Source organism: Eulemur rufifrons, chromosome 3 (assembly GCF_041146395.1).
Source record: "Eulemur rufifrons isolate Redbay chromosome 3, OSU_ERuf_1, whole genome shotgun sequence".
NCBI classification, from domain to species: domain Eukaryota; kingdom Metazoa; phylum Chordata; class Mammalia; order Primates; family Lemuridae; genus Eulemur; species Eulemur rufifrons.
The window spans coordinates 71,155,337-71,177,151 of record NC_090985.1 but is presented as its reverse complement, the minus strand read 5'-3'; the positions used below and the strand labels follow the sequence as shown (position 1 = coordinate 71,177,151).

At 40.4% G+C, this 21,815-nt stretch overlaps 1 protein-coding gene across 3 annotated transcripts in view; it reads left to right on the top strand.

The window, feature by feature from the left end:
* Positions 1-2,903: 2,903 nt before the first annotated feature.
* Positions 2,904-21,815, top strand: part of WWP1 (WW domain containing E3 ubiquitin protein ligase 1) — a 128,751-nt gene continuing 109,839 nt past the window's right edge. For all 3 annotated transcript variants that reach the window (XM_069465491.1, XM_069465490.1, XM_069465489.1), the window contains exon 1: positions 2,904-3,121. The gene's annotated coding sequence lies outside the window, so the exon portion shown is untranslated. The remainder of the gene's footprint in view (positions 3,122-21,815) is intronic.

Here is a 21,815-nt window from a genome sequence, read left to right as displayed (position 1 = left end):
ACAGAGTTTCAGTCTGTTGCCTGGGCTAGAGTGCTGTGGCATCAGCCTAGCTCACAGCAATCTCAAACTCCTGGGCTTAAGCAATCCTACTGCCTCAGCCTTCCGAGTAGCTGGGACTACAGGCATGTGCCACCATGCCTGGCTAATTTTTTCTATGTATTTTTAGCTGTCCATATAATTTCTTCCTATTTTTAGTAGAGACGGGGTCTCACTCTTGCTCAGGCTGGTCTCGAACTCCTGAGCTCAAGAGATCCTCCTGCCTCTACCTCCCAGAGTGCTGGGATTATAGGTGTGAGCCACTGGGCCTGGCCTAAAGTGCCCTTTTGTGAATACTCCAGTAAGAAAACAAAGGACAAACAATAAGCTACCATGTTTACCCAGATGGAAATATATCATGATGACTTGGGCACGTTGAAGAAGCACAACCACATAACTCTCATATGGGGCTGTAGGAAAATTGATAACAATTACAACAGCAATTTATTGATTATGTCCCATGCTTATGTGTTAAGTAGCTTTATGCATTTTTCTTGGAGCAATTTATTTACTTTTTAGTACATCATGTGGAAGCACTATACCAATTTTCTAGCTGAGGTACAATCAGATTAAGTTATTTGGCCAAATCTCATAGGTCGTAAGTGACAGTGCGGTTGGGTCATCCATTAGGCACAGTAGGCACAGTGTCTCAGGGTGACAACAGTTTTAGGAACCCACAAAAATGTTTTGATTGCTTTATAAAATCAAAACGCAAAAAAACAAAAAAGAATGTTTAAGCTAAAGAAAATGTTTTAATGTATAAAGTTAATATGTTTATCTTTAGACCAATACAGTTATAAAACATCATTTCTAATATTATATAATGGAGGAAGAAGCCCACAAAGGTAAAAGTGTCTAGGGCCTGTGAAAGTCAGAATGTGGCCCTGGGTGGCAGAGCTGTGTTTTAATCCCAAGCAATGTGACACCTATGTTCTTTCTGGAAGGCAACTTGCCAATGTGTTTTAAAAAGGCTAAACTTGTTCAGATCCTTTGATTCTTTTTAAGTATTTAACTTAAGACAATAAATAACGACACGTAAAATGACTCATGAAAAGGTATTTATTTATAATAGTGTTCACTTTAAACCAAAGAAATAGTCAAAACAAAAGGCTGGTTCAATACTGGGTGTCAACGTAGGAACTAGGACTAGGTGAGTACTAACAGCTTCTCTGTAGAGCTGAGCTGAGGGGGAAACTGAGCAACCTGGGAGCTGAACGTGAGACACAATAGAGCAGGAAGGGGAAGGAGGCAGGGGAAGGAGGCAGCATACATGGTGGAGAAGGAGAGGCGTGCCGCCCCCTGCTGGGGATAATGTGAAATTACTGAGGGGGTGTTTTTAAGTACGTTGTTGCATTTATTTAAAGGGACCGGACAGCAAAAAGGTGAAGAAAAACTACATGTTGAAAGTACAGAGATGAGTGAGCACACACAGGAAGCTGTGAAGAGTTTTTCAAAACAGGAGAGACAGAGCACGTGAGCATGAAGGGAACCTTGAACTTCATGTTAATCTTTGTCATGAAAGCTCTGGAGAGTCAATAAAGGATTTTAAGTAGGGGTCTGACATGCTCAGATGTATATTTTAGAATGATGTTTGTGGATATAATGTGCACAAAATTCAGGTGTGAAGTCCAAAGGCAAGAACTAACGCACTGGAGTAGAAGGGACATAATTACTGAATCCTACAAATACTCATGGAGCATCAGTGCTGTTTTGGTACACAATTCTCTTAGAAAGCTTAGTTATGATGGAAGGAGAGAGAGAAGTAGGAAAGTGTTTTAAAATCAAGGGAAAATTTAGGACAGAAAAGTCTTAAAATGTGATTATGTTGAGGAGTTGTACCCATTAGAGAGAGTGAAGTTGAAAATATACAACTGGCAGTGAAGAGGGTTGCTTTGGAGAGGAGCAGGGACATCTAGCCACTGAAACAGCAGCAAAACTAGTAAGTCTGGGTGTGGATGTAAGTGTAATTTGTGGGGGTTGGTGAGATAGTTGGGCAAAAATTGTACAAATCCACGCCTTTATCTCTTTGAAGTAGAAGACTGGGTTTTCTGGCATGTAACGTGTTCACCACTGACTTCTATTTGCAGGGTGGACCTTCTTTTGAAAGAAAAACACATAACCAATAACTCTTTTGTAAACCAGTTAATTCTTGCATCACGGAGATAATAGACACAACCGTATGGGATTATTGTGTGGATTAATTGCGCCAACATGTACTTGCTCAGTACGTATTAGCTTTAGTATTGGGCTGATGTAGGGGCTGGGGGAGTGAATGTTTTGTAAATAACTATTAATAATAAAAATGGACTACAAGTCTTTGTGTATCACCGTCTGCTAAATGCAATTATTTACTCTTGCAATGGGTTCTAAGTCAAACACTGAGGTCAAAGAGTATTTATTAACAGCCTGCTTTTGCTGCAAAGCTTTCTAGAGAAGAATGCCAGTGCTCTGAAGACCTGACAAGGTAGTGCCTGGGGTTTGGCCACCCACCAGAAAGTCAAGTCAGCAGCACCCAGCGCCACTTTAGAGTAGCCGCCTCCTAGATCTCCTTGGCGGCCCCGCCCCTTCCACAGGTTCGGGCCCCGCCCCCCTCTCCTATTGGCCGGCCCTCCCCCTCCACTCGAACGCCCCGAAGACCCGGCGGAGCGGAGTTTTCACGCATCATCGGAGTGCCTTCGCTGCGCATGCTCGGAGAGAGTCGAATTCGGGTCCGAGGTTGGGGACTTTGGGTGACTGCCGCGCTGCGCGCGGTGCTAGGGCCAGTGGGTAGGCGCGCGCTCAGGGCGCGGCGCTGGTGAGACGAGCACGCGGCGCGCTCCCGAGGAAGGGAGGTGTGGGGTCGGCTGGGGGAGGCGCGTGGCCGGGGAGGGGGTGGGGGGAGGGTCGGGTGTCGGCGAGCGCGGCGTGCGGGTTCAGAGTGGCTGCAGGCGGCCTGGGCTTCCGGGGCCAACGCCTGGGTGGCTGCCGCTGCCGCGCCCGCTGCGAGATGGCGATCTTGGGCGCGGATGGGTGAGGGCGCCCGCCGCAGGAGGAGGTGCCGCTGCCGTGGCCGCCCGGCTGCCGGGAGCCGACAGCTTCGCGCCGGGTAAGGACACCGCGGCGCAGGGCAGGGGGCGCGGGCGGGGCGGGGCGCGGGGCACGGGCCCGGAGCCTTCGCCGCGGTGCCGGGACCCGGCGCCGATCGTCCCGGGGCGAGGTCCTCTGAGCGGCCGTCGGGGGTCGGTCCGCGCAGCCCAGGCCGCCTTCTCCAGCCCGAAGGCCAGGAGTTTTCTGGGGTGGGGTCACGGGTCTTGCCCCGAGTTGGCCCTGGCACGGGCCTGTGCAGATGATACTGGAGAGGAGCGAAGTGTTTCCGTGACTCTGCAGACGCGGTTCTCAAGCTTCCTTAGTCTTCTCTGCGCCGCCTTTCTACCTTTCTGCCTTTCCCTAACACCTCCCGCAAAACACAAATATATGGACTCACCACTCCTGGTGCCCTGACTTTCACCCCAGTTGCAGCGTCCCAAACCAAGGACTCCAGCCTTCGAATGTCTTTTTCTGACGTGTTTTTGTCACTCCCGGTTCTTCACCGACTCTGCAGCTCCCCCCAACACAACCCCCACCTCCACCTTTGTGACCTGGTAGGTCCCAGTGACCTTGCAGATTTTACCAGTCCTTATCTAACTTGTGACTTGAACCCTCTCCTGCCATCTTTTTTCTTTCTTTTTGAAATTTAAATTTTGTAGTTTACCCCTTCCTTTTACAACCTTTAAATGATCAGTTTTGTTCACAGTCCCTTCTTTGCTCTGTTAATTTGGAGTTGAGTACTTTTTGCTGTGGTAATTATATGAAACCTTCATTAACCAACGAAGAGGAGTATCTGTTGTAATTTTTACATTTTCACTCTTCCAGAATGAAATATTTCCCAGGGGCTTGATTTAGTTTTCTTTTTCTATTTCATAAGTTTTTATCTTTTTATGTAGGCTGATGTGCAACAGGATTTGAGTTTGTGCTTTAAAATGCTTCTCTTAATAGTAGTAAACAAAGTATGTCCAAAGTAATCTTTGTTTTTCCTGTTTGGTGTTTTTAACTGAAATACGTGGTTTAGAGTTGTCTGCAGTTGTCTACAGGAGTGCATGCCTTTGTATAAATCCACTTTACGTGTCTCACCAAGTCTGTGTGTATTATACAAGCCAAATGCACCTTTTATAAAAGAAAGTCATTCTTTTATTTATGTGAGTTTTTTAAAACCATAAAGTAGTAAATTAGCTGTGACAGGAAATGATCACTTTTCATAAATAGTTAATATTTTTAAAATTGAAAATGTAGTGGCCAAGTGTTGGGAGCTACTCAAATTGAGAAGTGTAAGGTATGTGAAATAGTTCTTCAGGACATAGCTTGACATTTTCAAATACATTTTCAAATAGTTCTTCCTTTGAAATGCAGGACTGCTTGTAAGACCTACAACATCATGGTTTTGAAAAAACAGTAATTAAGAGTTATGGTTTTTGGAAGCCTGGCATGGTAGAGGATGTCACAGATAAGGGCTCTGCCTTCAAACAGATAGTAATCTTTGCTGTTTACCCCATGATGGCTGAAATTTCTTTTAGTTCCTTGCATAATTTTTAAGCATCGACTATAGACTGTGTGGGATATTTTGGGGAATACAAAGATGAGGATGATTAGAAGTTTCTGCTTTCACAGACTAGCTAGGTGGGTAGTACTATACATAAGTGCCTCATTTGTGTTTTAATATATAGTTAAGTTTCATAAACAATAACAAAAATCCTTTCAGAATTCAAATGCAGAAGGGCTACTGCTCAGATCTCATTTGGCAAGGTAGGGTTGGGAGGGAGCTTCTGGCTTCTTGGTTTTGAAGGATAGCTTTAAGTTTGATAAATAGGGAAGGGTAATCCAAAGACAAGGATCTAAGAGAGCACAGAGTTCATACCTTTGAGGAGAGGCAAGTAATTAGGTTTGGGTGGAACAAAAATATTTGTACCAGGATAAAGGGTGATAAAGCTTAAAGTAAAAATTTGGACCAGCTTATGGATTGGTTTTAGTGCCAGGTAATGACCTTGGATTTATTAGGCAGTGGGAGTTCCACAGATGATTTTTGAGTTGAGAGTGAAACAATTTTTAAAACTTTGTTTTAGGAAGATTAATTAGGTAGCAGTGGGTAGTATGAATTGAAATTGAGGTGTGTAGTGTGAATTGGAGACCTCCCAATTGCTGTGGTCATAGGTTGTGAAGGTCTGAGCTCTGGTAGTAGTAATGGGAATGGAAAGGAAGTAGAATAGACTGAATTTGATGAGAGGGAAAATGAAGAAAGTACAAATAACTGATTGTGATCCAAGTTGGTTGGGAGAACATTGGTACCATTTTGAGGAAGATCCATGGAAGCTTTACCCTCAGCATATGTGTGCTACTTTCCAGCCTTTTGGGGATTACTAATTCTTGGTGAAACTAAAGAAATATGCTGGCCTGGAAAATTTCCATATGTACCTATGGTTACATATTTAATATATAGTTTTAGGAGAGTCTGTGGATCACATGAAGCTCATCCATGAAAGCCATGGGCTAATCATTTGGTCTGGGGGCAGCTCTCGGAATTACTGGGGGCTTTTTAAAACAATGAAACCTTCAGATTTTCCCATTCAGTCAGTGATAAGAACACCTGTAGAGACATACTGTATATACACCTAGAGATATGATACTACACTTGTGTTGTGGTTTACAGTATACAGAGAATTTTGACTAACTTATATTATTTACTGTTATATTAAGAACGAACTACCCCAAGACTTTCAGTGATTTGCCTAAGTATCAGTAAGTAGGTAGGTAAAGTGGAATCAGGAGTTGGTTGATATGATGGTTTTCTTTCTTGAATGAAGGTAGTGCAACTCATTTACCATCCATTGGATAGAGTTATTGCATTTAAGTGACATCATCAGTAAGGACTCGATGATCCCAGGAGGTTCCTTCCAGTTCTTACACAGTTTGTGATTCTTGGGTCTTAGATTTTAATTGAAATGTTGGTACCCTTCTTGTTTTCTACGTGCATGAGAGCTTGTGAGTCTGAGGAAAGGAATGAATTGGGTGGCTGGAGAGCAATAGCAATATCAGACCAGTCATTTTGATTATAACTGTCTTTGTATGTCTCAATTTGGGTTGGGGAGAGGATAAGAGAGAGGTGATGTTAGTGAAATTAGAAACTTCAAGAACTTTTTTATCTTTTCTGTTAAGTTATGCCTTACTTCAGAATACTCCTTTCTTTTATTCAAGAAGCCTTTATCAAATAAAAATAGAGACTTTACTAAATAAATGAAATGGAGACTGCTATTCAGTTTTTTAAAGGCTTAAGTAGCTAACTCTCATTAGTTTGGTTAAAGCACAATTTGATAAGTAAACAATGAACTTTTCTACACCTGTAAGATTATCTTCTTGGTAGTAGGGAACTAGAGCATGTTATTAATTCTTAGCTTTTATGGCTCTAGAAACTTTAATTCCATAATTATTAGAAAGACTGGAGTCTTTTTTTCTCTTTGAATACAATTATGATATAATTATGAGCAGTGGGAAACTCAATAAACCACCCTTTATAATGGTGCCCAAGGAATTCGTTACTAATATTTAATGGAGGAAAAAGTCTGACAAAAACACATACATAGATGAATTTTACTCTTTTTTGCTAGCATTAAGAAGAATATCTCTTATTTCTTATATTAGTCTAGCATTTTACTTTTTTTTAGTGGCTGCATATATTTATCATTTGATGTAGGTGTCAGGAGGTAATCATTGCTTCTTAGATGAATATACCGAGGCTAGTTAGTGGCCAAATTAGAACTAGAACTAAGACCAATATTTTTGTTCCTAGGTCAATATTCTTTTCCCACTAAACTTCTGACACTTTATCTACAGCAGAACTTTAATTGAAGGCTATAAAGGAAGAGTTCGAATTTATCTGTTTGGAATGTGTTAAACTTTTCTATTGTGTTGATTTGAACTTGTCTGTTTCCTCATTGCCGTGGTTATTGGTAGGTGATTTTGAAATTTATAAGTATTTTACCACAGAGTAGTTTTCCTCTTGTCAAGGATAAAGCAAAAGTTGATATCTTGTCTGGAAAAGTACATTGGTGAAATGTAGGTATTAATTGCCTTTTGGAAATTTGTTGATTTTAATTCTGCTTTTACAGATGAAGTTTGTTCCACTTTGATAAAAGCTTAGTCTTTGAAAATTTTTATTTTGGGGACATATAAATCAAAATCTAATTTCCAAAGTATAGACAGGTTAAGTATCTCTAATCTGAAATCCAAAATGCTCCGAAACCTGAAACTTTGAGCACTGACAATGACTCTTAAAAGGAAATGCTTATTGGAGTATTTTGAATTTTGGGATTAGGAATACTCCACCTGTGTAATGATATTTCATGGTTTTTGCCCTTACATAATAATCTCTCCCATTAAAAAAAACAAAGATATATTAAAAGCTCTTCTTAGTATACACTTCAAATTCATATGTTTAAACAACTTTTTTGGGAATGTATTATGTAAAACCATATGTTAGACAATTTCTAAGTTATAAGGAAGACTAGCATTTGTTGATTTAATCTTGATATTTCTTTTTTTTTTTTTTTGAGACAGAGTCTCGCTCTGTTGCCCGGGCTAGAGTGCCGTGGGATCGGCCTAGCTCACAGCAACCTCAAACTCCTGGGCTTATCCGATCTTACTGCCTCAGCCTCCCGAATAGCTGGGACTATAGGCATGTGCCACCATGCCCGGCTAATTTTTTCTGTATAGATTTTTAGCTGTCCATATCGTTTCTTTCTATTTTTAGTAGAGACGGGGGTCTCACTCTTGCTCAGGCTGGTCTCGAACTCCTGAGCTTGAGCGATCCACCTGCCTTGGCCTCCCAGAGTGCTAGGATTACAGGCGTGAGCCACCGCGCCCGGCCTTAATCTTGATATTTCTTAAACCTACTATTCACTCACAACACATACTGGTATATCTACCATATGCCAGACATAGTGCTAGGTGCTGGGAGTACAATGTTGAGATTACAGACATGAAGACTGTCCTCTTGGAACTTGTTTAGTAGAGTCATTAATATCAGGAAGGGCATAAAACTTTTATCTTCTGAAGTTGTGTGAATTTTGTGGATTGTGGTTAATTATACCCCTACTTTTCTCTGAGGTTTGAACAAATTATGCAAAAACACAAGGAACCAGGTGAGCATTGTTTCAGTTATCTATTGCTGGGTAACCAATAACTCTTAGTGGCTTAAAACAACCATTTTATTTGTTCATAGTTTTGCTTTCCTGGGCTGGTCTCAGTTGGGCGATTTTCCTGGTGATCACACTGTAATGGCTGCATTCAGCTGGCAGTTCAGCTGGAGCTTGAACACCCCTTACCCACCCACCCTTTCTGCATGTAGTCTTGTGGGCAGTCTCAGCCCTTCCCTCTTTGTTTTGCCTTTTCAATAAGGTTGCCAGCCTTACCTGGTTGCTGGTGGTTTACCACTCACTAGAGTGCAAAAAGCAGAAGCAATCAGGCCTTCTTAAACATAGGCTTAGAACTGGCACAACATCATTTCTGCGTCATTTTGTTGATTAAAGCAAGTCACAAGTCTGGCCCAGATTCAAGGGAAGGGGACTACACAAATGGGTGAATCCATTCAGGGCCAGCAATGTAACTTTAGCACAAATTTTATTTAAGTAGAGCATCAGCTGAATTACACCAAAACAGGGCTTTGGGAAAACTATTTTGGAAGCTGAAGCTTGGACAGCTTATTAGTTTCCCCAAATGTAGACTTTGAGTTTGAGCCTGCCAGAGGGAAAGCTGAGTCTAAAGTACAAATGACAGCACATTTGGATTACTACACAGATGGGGATAGCCAGCACTATTCTTGCTTAGAAAAGAGAAAATTTGGGGTCTCTGCAGTTTGACCTATTACGCTACCACATGGGGCAGGATTGCCTTACTCTACCTGAGGGCAGTGGGCACTAAGAAAGTGTAGGATGCAAGAGCCTCATTGCTGGGAAGCAGTGATTTACCCAGTCTCATGAATTGGATCAGACAGCACCCCCTGGCAGATAATGGGCCACAGGTGAGCAGGGATCTATCTCCCCAGCACTAGGGGATTGGATATAAGACCTAGGGGAGCAGAGCTTCTTGGCTAGTCACTCTCCTTGACCAGCAGCCTTGAGCTGCCGGTACTCACAAATGATATGTTTGCAGTATCTTGAAAAAGGTTGGGATAAACCACTCTTTGGGGAGGTATCATTATAGTGGGGAGAGTACTCTTTCCTTCTAGAGATTGGAAAGGAAATCCTCCCTTATGGAAATGTAAGGAATAAGGTACTGCTCCTCCTTTCCAAGAATAGGTAGAGTCATTGATTGCTAGCTGGATTTTTCTCACTTTCTCACTTATCCTTATCTCTGTATCACTTTATTTTAGTCTCGGTAGAATTTTTTTTTAGTTCAAGTTAGCTGATAAGTAATGCCATGGTTAACTGTGGAGTGAAGAAAATGAGTTTAGTTTTTATTGCATTATAGCTTCTGAGTGGAATAGTAAATTAATACATTTCCTTTTAAGAATTTAGTTTATTACTGTGTAGCTTTGGAACAATTTTGAAGCATTTCATGTACACTGAAAATAGGCCCCTGCATCCTAGTGCAAATCTCTTTGCAGATTTCTGGAAATAGTACATTGGCTGTTGTAGGGAGGAGTTTGGTGATTGAATGTACTGAGAAACATGATTTCTAGAAACAGGAAAGGCCAGGGTGCAAAGCATGGGATGGATAGAGTTATGTTAAGGTGTTTAAGGGCTCTCCTCCCTGCCCTAAATTACTTGGGTAGTTATAAAATGTTCTAGCACCAACAGAAATGTAGGTATATAGCTTTTTATTTAACTAAGGTAAACAAATTCTTTTGGTAGTTGTTAGGTATACCCATAATTATGATTAAATAGGCTGGGTGGAAACAAACTGTTGAGTCCTCACTTGAAGTAGGTTACTCTGGGCATATAGTAGCCCCAACTTGCCAAGATCTACTGTTCTCTGAATATGGTTAGTTAGGCTGGGGAGGAGAATTAGTTAAATGATCCTGCTCTGTATAAATTAGAGTATCTTTATCTTAAAAGTAATATCTTAGAAGTAAACAAACTCCTCTCCTTGCTCTTCTTTTTTTAAGTTTTTAAGAATAGAGCAACTCTTGGTATATGGGTGCTATAGTATATATGAGCCATAGTTTAAAGTCAGGCAGATCTGACTTCTGTTAGTGCAGTTTGATAGTAGTGTTGCCTCAGTTTCTTCTTTTATAAATGTAAAAAATATCTTCCTTAATGGATTTTTGTAAGGATTAATTGAAATGTAAAGCAGAAAGCACAGTAGTTAGAACCTGATAAGCCCTGAGATCATTTTCATTGTTCTTAATTCATTAGTATTAAGTTGAAAATTCAAACAGGTAGTCATTTTGCTGTAGGCTACTCATTTCTCAAGGACAATTGTAGCTTAGTTTTGGCATATCAAATCTTACCTCTTAATTTAAAAAATAAGTTGCTAAAAGGGTTAAAAATGAATCTGGGAAAGATTCTGATTCAACATGGCTGATGATGTATCAGCTGGTGATGGTTTTGCTGTGTAACCTGGGAACAAAAAATTGTTAACACTATCATTACATAAAATATAGTATAGACCAGTGTTTGTCCAAGTGCAGTCCTTGCATAACATTTATCTGGGGTGCTTGATAAACGTAGATTTTTGAGTATCCTTTGAGATCCTATGGTATGGTCCTTCAGAGTGGAGCTCAGGAATCTTCTTCTTTACTATCTCAGATGATCTTATACACATTAGTTTGAGAACTGCTGGTAGAAACCCAGTCGGTTAATTGGGGTCCTAGTGCCCTGTATCAGAGTCCAGTTTTCTAGCTAAAGTATTTCTTAAGTACACGTGCATAATGTAAATACAGAGAGAGCTTAACATCTGAACTTTCCAGATATTTAAAATAGCCTAAGGTAATTGTCAAGGACTTGATCCAAACAAACTGTAGAAGGCTGACACATGGTAATTGCAGTGAGGAGTAGGCAAGAGAAATGATATACTTCACGAGGGCATCCATTAGGCTTGTTTCTCCAAAAACTTCCCCCATACTTCTACAAAGGAAGAATTTTTTCTTCTTTGAAGAAAAACAACAATAGACCATCTCTTTTTATTCTGTGACCTGTGAAATATGGTGTGGATGTTTAGATGCGAATACCTAGAATGGAAAGTACACATTATACTTAGGAATTCCATTTTTCTATGTTAAAAGTATTGGTAATTATAACTCTTTTTATTTATTTATTTAGACTATTACAAGGGTGCAAACGTTTTAGTTACATAAATTGCTTTTGTTTTGTTTGAGTCAAAGTTATAAATGTGCCAGTCACCCAGATAGTGTGCATTGTATCTGTTCGGTGTGAATTTACCCATCCCTTTCTCCCCCCTCCCACCTGCTTGGTTTCTGATGAATGTTATTTTCACATATGTGCACATGAGTGTTGATTGATTAGTTCTAGTTTAATGGTGAGTACATGTGGTATTTGTTTTTCCATTCTTGTGATACTTCACTTAGAAGAATGGTCTCCAGTTCTGTCCAGGTTAATACAAGAGGTATTAGTTCACTTTTTTTTTTTTTTTATGGCTGAGTAGTACACTGTGGCCTCACATATCACATTTTATTAGTCCACTTGTGTATTGATGGGCACTTGGATTGTTTCCACACCTTTTTTTTTTTTTTTTTTTTTTGACAGAGTCTCACTGTGTCTCCCAGGCTAGAGTGCCGTGGCATTAGCCCAGCTCACGTCAACCCCAAACTCCTGGGCTCAAGCGATACTCCTGCCTCAGCCTCCCTAGTAGCTGGGACTACACACGTGCACCACTATGTCTGGCTAAGTTTTTCTATTTTTAGTAGAGATGGGGTCTCGCTCTTGTTCAGGGTGGTCTTGAACTCGTGACCTTAAGCAATCCTCCTGCCTCGGCCTCCCAGGTGCTAGGATTACAGGCGTGAGCCACTGTGCCTGACCTTCGCATCTTTGCAATTGTGAATTGTGTTGCTATAAATATTTGAGTGCAGGTGTCTTTTTTATAGAATGTCTTTTTTTTCATTTGGGTAAATACCCAGTAGTGGGATTGCTGGATCAAATGGTAGTTCTACTTTTCGTTCTTTGAGGTATCTCCATTGCTACTTTCCATAGAGGTTGTACAGTTTGCAGTCCCACCAACAGTGTATGAGTGTCTCTATCTCTCCACATCCATGCCAGCATTTGTTGTTTGGGGACTTTTTGATAAGAGCTGTTTTCACTGGAGTTAAGTGATACCTCATTGTGGTTTTGATTTGCATTTCCCTGATGATTAGAAATGTTAAGCATTTTTTCATGTGTTTTTTGGCCATTAGTCTGTCTTCTTTTGAGAAGCTTCTGTACATCTCTTTTGCCCAGTTTTTAATGGGGTTGTTTGATTTTTTTCTTGCTGATTTGCTTGAGTTTTTTTACAGATTCTAGTTATCAGCCCTTTATCGGATGTATAGTGTGCAAATATTTTCTCCCATTCTGTAGGTTGCTGTTCACTCTAATTGTTTCTTTGATTGTGCAGAACCTTTTTAATTTGATCAAGTCCCACTTATTTATTTTTGTTGTTGCTATGATTGCTTGTGGGGTCTTCTTCATAAATTCTTTGCTTAGGCTAATGTCTGTGAGAGTTTTTCCAACATTTTCTTCTAGAATTCTTATGGTTTCATGCCTTAGGTTTGAGTCTGTTATTCATTGTGATGATTTTTGTGAGTGGTGAGAGGTGGAGATCCTGTTTCGGTCTTCTACGTGTGGTTATTGAATAGGAATTCTTTTCCCCAGTGTATGTTTTTGTCTGTTTTGTTGAAGATCAGATGACAGCATGAGGATGGTTTTATGTCTGGGTTCTCTATTCTGATCCATTGGCCTGTGTGTCTGTTCTTGTGCAGTACCATGTTCTTTTGTTTACTATATAGCCTTGTAGTATAGCTTGAAGTCTGGTAAATCGATGCCTCCCAATTTGTTCTTTTTGCTTAAGTTTGCTTTGGCTATACAGGGTCTTCTCTGGGTCCATAAGAACCATAGAATTATTTTTTTCTAGATCTGAAAAATGATGTTGGTATTTTAACAGGGATTGTATTGAATTTGTAGATATCACTTTGGGTAGTATAGACATTTTAACAATGTTGATTCTGCTGATCCATGAGCTTGGTATGGTTTTCCATCTGCTTATGTCTTCAGCTGTTTCCTTCCTCAGTGTTTCGTAGTTCTCCCTGTAGAGGTCTTTCACCTCCTTAATTAAATATATTCCTAGGTACTTTATTTTTTTTTGTTGCTAAAGTGAAAGGTATTCTGTCTTTGATTTGATTCTCAGCTTGACTTTTGTTGTATATGAAGGCTGCTGGTTTGTGTGCATTGATTTTGTAACCTGAGACTTTGCTGAATTTATTTATCAATTCCAGGAGTCTCTTGGAAGAATCTTTGGGATTTTTTCTAGATATAAGGTCATATCATCAGCAAAGAATGATAATTTGACCTCTTCTGCCCCCATTTGATTTCCTTTTCTTGTCTGATTGCTCTGGCTAGGGCTTCCAGCACTATGTTGAATAGAAGTGGTGATAGAGGGCAGCCTTGTCTGGTTCTAGTTCTAAGTGGAAATGCTTTTAATTTTCTCCCTGTTCAGTATGATGTTGGCTGTGGGTTTGTCAATATGGCTTTTATCATTATTACGTAAGTCCCATCTATGCCAATTTTGTTAAGCGTTCTTATAAGAGGGTGCTGAATTTTGTCAAATGCTTTTTCTGCATCTATTGAGAGGATCATATATGGTCTTTGTTTTTACTTCTATTTATGTAATGAATTACATTTATAGATTTGTTTATGTTGAACCATCCCTGCATCTCTGGGATGGAGCTCACTTGATAATGATGGATTATTTTTTTGATTAGCAGCTGAATTTGGTTTCCTAGGATTTTACTGGGAATGTTTGCGTCTATATTCATAAGGGATATTGGTCTGTAGTTTCCTTTTTTTTGTTGCGTCCTTTCCTGGCTTTGGTATCAAGGTGATGTTGACTTTGTAAAACATGTCGCGGGGGAGTCTTTCCCTCTTGATGTTATGGAATAATTCCTGCAGGATAGGTACCAGTTCATCTTTGTAGGTGTGGTAAAATTTGGGTGTGAGACCATCTGGTCTGGGACTTTTTTTGGTTGGAAGATTTTTTATTGCTGCTTCATTTTGGTACTTGATAATTGGCCTGTTCAGGAATTCTGTTTCTTCCTGATTGAGCCTAGGGAGGCTATGTGTTTCTAAGAATTTGTCCATTTCCTCCACATTTTCAAGTTTATTTGCATAGAGATTTTTTTATCATATTCAGAGGTAACATTTTGTATTTCTGTGGTTTCAGTTGTAATTTCTCCTTTTTCATTCCTGATTGAGCTTATTAGGGTCCTTTCTTTTCTGCTTTTTGTTAATCTAGTGAGAGGACTGTCAATTGTGTTTATCTTTCAAAGAACCAACGTTTTGTTTTATTAATCTGTATAACTTGTTTCGTTATCGAATTCATTTAGTTCTGCTCTGATCTTGGTTCTTTCTTTTCCTCTGCTGGGTTTGGGATTGGTTTGCTCATTCTTTTCTGGTTCCTTGAAATGATTTATTAGATTGTTGATTTGTGATCTTTGTGTGTTTCGGATATAGGCATTTATGGCTATGAATTTTCCTTTCAGAACTATTTTAGCTGTATCCCACAGATTTTGATAACTTGTGTCCCCTTATCATTTAGTTTAAAAAAATCTTTTGATTTCCCTTTTAATTTTTAAACCTCATTGACCCAACTATCATTCAGCAATAGGTTGTTTAGTGTAGAGATGAGTGTTTCTCTACATGACTTTGTATAGAGATGAGTATTTCTGTTGGAGTTGATTTCTAATTTTATTCCACTGTGGTCTGAGAAGATGCATGATATAATTTCTATTTTTTTAAATTTGTTGACACATGTTTTGTGGCCTAGGATGTGATCAATCTTAGAGAATATTCCATGAGCTGATGAGAAGAATGTATCTTCCGTGGTTTTTGGGTAGAATGTTCTGTGAATGTCTGTTAGGTTTATTTGTTCTAGAGTTCTGTTTAAGTACATTGTTCCTTTGTTTACTTTCTGCTTGGAAGATCTGTCCTGTTCTTTCAGAGGGATGTTGAAGTCCCTGGCTATTAATGGTGCTGCTGTTTCTCATTTTGTTTAGCTCAAGTAGGATTTGCTTCATGAATGTAGGAACACCTGTGTTAAGGGCATAAGTATTTAGAATTGTTATGTCTTCTTGTTGAATTGTTCCTTTTACCATTACGTATGACTGTATTTGTCTTTCATTGCTTTTCGTAATTTGAAGTCTGTGTTATCTGATATGAGAACTGCTATACCAGCTTTCTTTTGGTTTCCATTTGCTTGGAATATTGTTTTCCATCCCTTCTCCTTGAATCCAAATGAGTCCTTGGGAGTTAGATGTATTTTTTGGAGATAGCAGATACTTGGCTTGTATTTTTTTTTTTTTAATCCAGTCAGCCAGGCTGTGTCTCTTGACTGGGAAGTTCAAGCCATTCACATTTATTGAAAGAATTGATAAATGGGGCGAATTTCTGTTCTTCCTGTTGAGTAGAACTTTATTGTTCTGTTTTACGTCTTTAGCCATTGTGATGACTGGGCTCTGACCATTAGGTTTTGACGGTGGTGGGGCATTTTTTTGTGCTTATCCATGTATAGTGCAGGTTTGAGTACTTACTGCAAGGCAAGTCTGGACTTTGTGAATTCCCTCAGCATTTGCTTGTTTGGAAAAGACTGAATTTCTCCATCAGATGTGAAACATAGTTTTTCAGGATACAAAATTCTAGGCTGGCAATTGTTTTATTTAAGAAGATTGAAGATGGTAGCCCAGTCCTTTCTGGCTTATAAAGTTTCCACTGAGAGGTCTGCTGTTATCCTTATGGGTTTTCCCTTATAGGTCAGTTCTTGGGTGTAGAATTTTCTCTTTCACTTTGACTTTGGCCAGGCTGAATACTCTGTGTCTTGGAGATGTTCTGTTTGCTATGAATCTTCAAGTTCGATGACCATCTTGTATCTGGATGTCTGGATCTCTGGCAGTACTGGGGGAGTTTTCCACAATAATTTTCTCAAATAGATTTTCCCTGCTTTTAGCACTTTCGTCTTCTCCCTCAGGGATACCTATACATATGTTTCTTCCCTTTAGGTAGTCTCATAAGTCTCTAAGTGATTGCTCTGCCCTTGTTGTTCTCTTCTGTGCCTCTTTAAATGATTGGGTTAGCTTGAGAGCCTTGTCTTCAAGCTCTGAGATTCTTTCTTTTCCTTGGTTTAGTCTGTTGCTGAAACTTTCTGCTGTGTTTTGAAAATCCCTGAAAGACTGTTCATTTCTTTAAGTTCTATTATATCATTCTTAATTTTGTCAAGCTCTTTAGTGACTTTTTCATTAATTTCCTGAAATATGTTTTGGGCTTCTTTTTGTTGGTTTTCAACTTTCTCTTCGGTGCCATTCATCTTATATGCTATCCATATTCTGAATTCCATTTCTGTCATTTCAACAATTTCCTTGTAGTTGAAGTTCACTGCTGTAGCTCTGTTGTGATCCCTTGGGTGTGTTGATCTGTTTTGATTTTTCATGTTGGCAGGGTTCTTTAAATTTCCTCTCATCTGAACCCTCTTTTCTGAGTTCTAGGTTAATAGGTTTGCAGGACTCCTGTTCCTTGCTGGGAACTCTCCAGATAATTGTAGGATGTTCAAGTTGGGAGCTGGAGGAGACTGTCTTCACCGAGGCTGGTTTTGTGGGGATTGCTTTACCCAGGGTCTCCCCATAGAGGTAACCACAAAATCTGGATAAGGTTGTTATAGGTTCCTGAGTTGTGGGCGATAGATCAAAGCAGGTTGCAGTGTGCTGGTGGCTTGATGGTGGGGGGTCCCTGGCCGGGCCTTGGTTGGACTTTGGAGCAGCTCTTCCAGCCCTGGTGTGGTGGTGGAGGCTGGGGTGTGGTCTTGGGGTCCAGGTTAAGCGCTGGAGACTTGGGTATGGAGTCTTGGGCCTGGAGGGATTTATGGAGGCACAGGGGCGGAGGCTCAGGCTCTGGCATGAGAACCTCTGAGAAGGGACTAAGCCTCAAAGCGGGGCTGTGCAGATGCGGGCTGATAAGGCCTAGAGGGCAGGGTTGAGGCAAAGTAGGCAGCAGGCCATGGGGCCGGAGGATGGAGTTGGAGCGAGTAAGCAGCTGGCTGTCCGCAGGTGCCAGGGTCCTGCTAATGCGAAGTCAGGCGGGGTGTTGTTGGTTCTGGGATCCAGGGCCCACGGAGCTCTCCACGCTCCTCTCGGAACCTGTCAAAGCAGCCACCTCAAGGCTCAGTTAGGAGCCCACTGCATTCCTGCGTGAGAGCCTCCCAGGTGGGACTGGTGTGGAGCCAGAAGCAAAGCCTCTGAGCAGGGGCTTTGATCCGGAGACGGGGGGGCTCTGTGTGTGGCCAGCAGACCCAGCGTGGAGGGTGGGGCCAGGGCCAGGCAGGCAGGAGGGGGCTGGGGCCTGGAGGGTGGATTTGGGGCCGAGCAAGCTGCAGGCTGCTTCTTGGGCACAAGGATCCCGCGGTTGCCAGATCAGAGACGTGCAGAGGTCATAGCTCTACACGCCCCACCCAGAACCCACCTAAGACACTGCCGAGAGCCTCTCAGATCAGGGCCTGCTGCTCTCCGGTCAGTCTCGGGTCAGTTCCCGTACCCAGGTCCCACTGCGCTCTAGGGGTGAAGTGTCTGGCTTTAAGTTCCAAGGTATGGCTCAGGGAAGCCACGGGTTAGTCCACTCCCCTTTGCCAGCCCCGTATAGACCCCCGCTCGGTACACCGAAGAGTTCAGGATGGCGTTAGCTGTTGTCTGTTCCCCACGGTGCCTGTTGTCCAGTGCAGCAGCTCTGCACAAACTTCAGGCATGTCCCTGTCTGAGCAGGTAGGTCATCTGTGGGTATGGTGGGTGCCCTCCTGCAGTTCCGTCTGCACTGTGGGGTAGGGTGAGCATGGCACTCCTGCGCTCTAGTCTCCTGTTGTTCTTGTGTTTTCTAATCTTTTTGTATGTACACCCCCATCACCTCTTTTCCCCACACTGAATGTCTGGCGTTGCTTCTCTGCTGTGAATTTATAGTGCTGCTTCCAGGATGAGAGGTTCGTAAGTAGGGAGCTGCTTGCACCTTTCACTTCTTTCCTTGGGAGCAGTGAGCTGGCGGGCTTCCTCTAGTCTGCCATTTTTTTCGTATTCTATAACTTGTTTTAAAACTTTCTTTGTGATTTCATTGTCCTTTAAAGCTGCGATCCCCAACCCCTGGGCCGTGGCCTGGTACCGGTCTTTGGCCTGTTAGGAATTGGGCTGCACATCACCGCCTGAGCTCCTCGACACCCCTTCCCCACCCTCTGCAATAAATTGTCTTCCATGAAACTAGTCCTTGGTGCCAAAAAGTTTGGGGACCACTGCTTTAGATGATAAAATAAGAGAATAGTGAGGTCAGATTGATATAATAAACTTCTTATTTTAAGGCATGGGTTTAGCTCAGCATTTCTTATTTATGTTCTGTTTTGCAGCACAAATGTAGTAAAAAGAGAAGCCTTGGCTTTGAGCCTAAGAAATCTGGATTCAAATCCAGTTTTGTGGCCCTGGACAATTTACTTAAATTCATGAAATCTAATTTTCCTCATCTGTTAGTGGGAATAATAATGATGACTCTGAAGGATAATTGATAACATTAGAGGTAATTTTTTTGTACCGTCACTGACACATACATAATAGGAGCCCAATCAATGTTAATTATCGTTCTCATTTTTTGGAGTCAAATACCTGGTTTAGATTCCAGGCTTAAGACTGCCTATAATTCTGCGTCACTTCGATATCCCATATGAGTGCAGTAGGTCCCAGATAGTTAGGCTTTATCATCTTACTCTTCTACGTAGCTCTTTTTATATTTTAACTTAAATTGATTCTATAATCTTAGAACCCAAGTTTTAATGTGCTTACTGTTATTTGAATTATATTTTCTTCAGTGCCATTAGGTAGCACAGGAGTGGGAAACCTGTTTTCTCCTGATATTTACTCAGACAAGGAGAAAAATTACCAGATGCTTTTTTGTTTTGTGCTTTAAAAGTTTTGATATTTTTCCATTGTAACCATAATATTGCATATTATAAGAAATTCAGTACTGATACCATTAGGTATAGTTGTGCTTTGTTGATGTAGCTTAATTTTAGTATCACTTGTTTTAAGACAGAGTAATAAGAATTGTCTCCTTAAATTAAGGATAGGAAAAGTAAAGTTCATCAGTTCATTAAAAGTAAAAATATATTTCAAGTTTTTATTGTGATGGGGAGAGGGTAGAGCAGAAAGTTAGGGAAAGATCAGTGTGGTAATAAGAGTAATGCTGCCAAAGTCCTGTGTTTTTGTCTGTTTTTTAAAGGATGATAGCAATTTAGGTTAAGAATTGTAATAGTTGTTGCTAAACTTGCTGAATGCATTTTTTTCTTCTCACTAATGTTTTCTGGTAAACGAAGTAGAGATATTTTGGATATCCTTTCTTGCAGTGGAGGAAAGCTACTAATTTCAGTTTGGGGAAGTTGGTATAATGTATTTAATTTTATTTTAAAAAAGCTTCTTTTTATGGAACAACATCACCATCTTGTGGCCTTCTAGAATATTGTTGCCAAAGTTGTTTTCACAACTATAAGCATAAATTAAATTGTTCTCAGATGTTGGCCTAGGGTTCCATCAAGTTTTTGTAATTGCCAGTTTTTACTGTAAATGGGAGTGGGAAGTAGAAAGCAAAATGATTTGTGCATTGATATTGCAACTTTGTAAGAAATGTATATTTGAGAAAAATAATGGTATAAAAATGAAAATAACTGAGTTAGGTTGGTATAATTATGGATGATTCTCTACATAGTATTTCATATTTTTGTGAAATACATATTAACAGTTTTTTCAGTGAAGTAATTCTAACCTAAAAAATCTCAATATGTTCTGTGCTCCATTTCTCGTGAACAAGAAAACTGAGGCTGAGAGAAATTTATATTCCCTGTCTCACTCAGCCATTCAGTATTGGACTGTTTGTTGTCTAAAACTGTTTTCTAAACTGATGATTCTTGGAGGAGTATTTTCTGCATAAACTTTTATACTTTTTTTTTTTATTTTGATGTTATTTTTTTTTTTTGGAGACAGGGTATCACGTTGTCACCCAGGCTAGAGTGGAGTGGCCCAATCATAGCTCGCTATAACCTTGAACTCCAGAGCTCAAATGATCCTCCTGCCTCAGCCTTCTGAGTGGCTAAGATTACAGGTGCACACCTGGGCCTGGCCAAGTTTACAAAAATTTTTTGGTAGGGATGGGGGTCTCGATATGTTGCCCAGGCAGGTCTCGAAATCCAGGCCTCAAGTGATCCTGCTGATCCTCCTGCTTTGGCCTCCCAAAGTGTGGGATTACAGATGTGAACCTTCACGCTGGGCCTTGATGATAATTGTAAAGGAAGAAAAAATCAATATGAAAAGTATGATGATTCATTTTAAAAAACATCTAAAATAAATAAGGCCATTTGGTTTTAGTGCCTGTGTTTACTTAGTTGTTTTGGAGGTTCAGTTGATACTAAGTATCCTTTGTTAGCAGATACGTATTAAATACCTCCTGTGTGCCAGGCTTGGAGGGTAGCAAGGCAGATACAATGGTGAGGATTTCTCCCAGCACTCCAGGAATTTAGTCTAGTATTCAGTGAGAAAAATAAAGTTGCTCTGATGACAAAAGTTTGAAATTGGGGATTCTGGATAAAACTAACTGTAATTTATTTTGTGTCAGGCACCATGCAAAGTGCTTTAGGTACTTTTTCTCAGTTTCATATTTATTTTGGAATTTTGCTTTGATTTTGCAGGAACAATGTATATGAACACAAATAAGTGTTTATGGAAACCCTGACATATCTCCGTGGGATGACAGCTTTCCTTGTAAAGTGTTAACGATTGGGCCATTAGGGGTCTAATAGGCTTTTATGGCTTGATCTTGGTGTCCGACCACCATTTGTAACATTGTTTCTTTGTGAAAATTTGTACTGTGTCCCAAGATGACATCTTTCCCTCAAACTTTTGGAGTTCAGTTGATGTATAATTTGGGGGTTAGCATACTACTTCTGAAGTGTTTTCAATATTTAGTTAGAGCGGGTATCCAAGTATAATGAGCTTTTCTCTTGTTTATATACTTTGGCCTTTTTTGAGTATTTAATAAGTCCCTTTTGTATTGGACTCTTGTATTGAGTAAATTTTGGGCTGTGGAGATGAAATCACATTGGTGAGGTGAATATGGGCTTGGAGTTTAGAATTATCAGGGCAAAGATGGGAGAGGATGTAGATGGTTTATCATCCTACTTGCATTGTGTTTTCTTTATAATATTTTCATTTAAAATTTTAGGTCTGTGCTATATAGTTTTTTTTTTTTTTAACTTAGCCACCCTAACCTATTTTACCCTAACCATTAGGCTAGAGGTTAGAATTACAATGGTGAGTAGTAATAAAAAAGTTTGCAGTGTAATGAGGAGATAGAGAAATAAATGTGGCTACAGTGCTATGATGACACATAGCAACTAGTTCAAAATTGAAGAGATGACACCTGAGCTGAATCTTGAAGGGTGATTAGAAATTAGATAGAGGAGAGGTGGGAATAACGTCGCATTGTATCCAAATCTGTGTATGA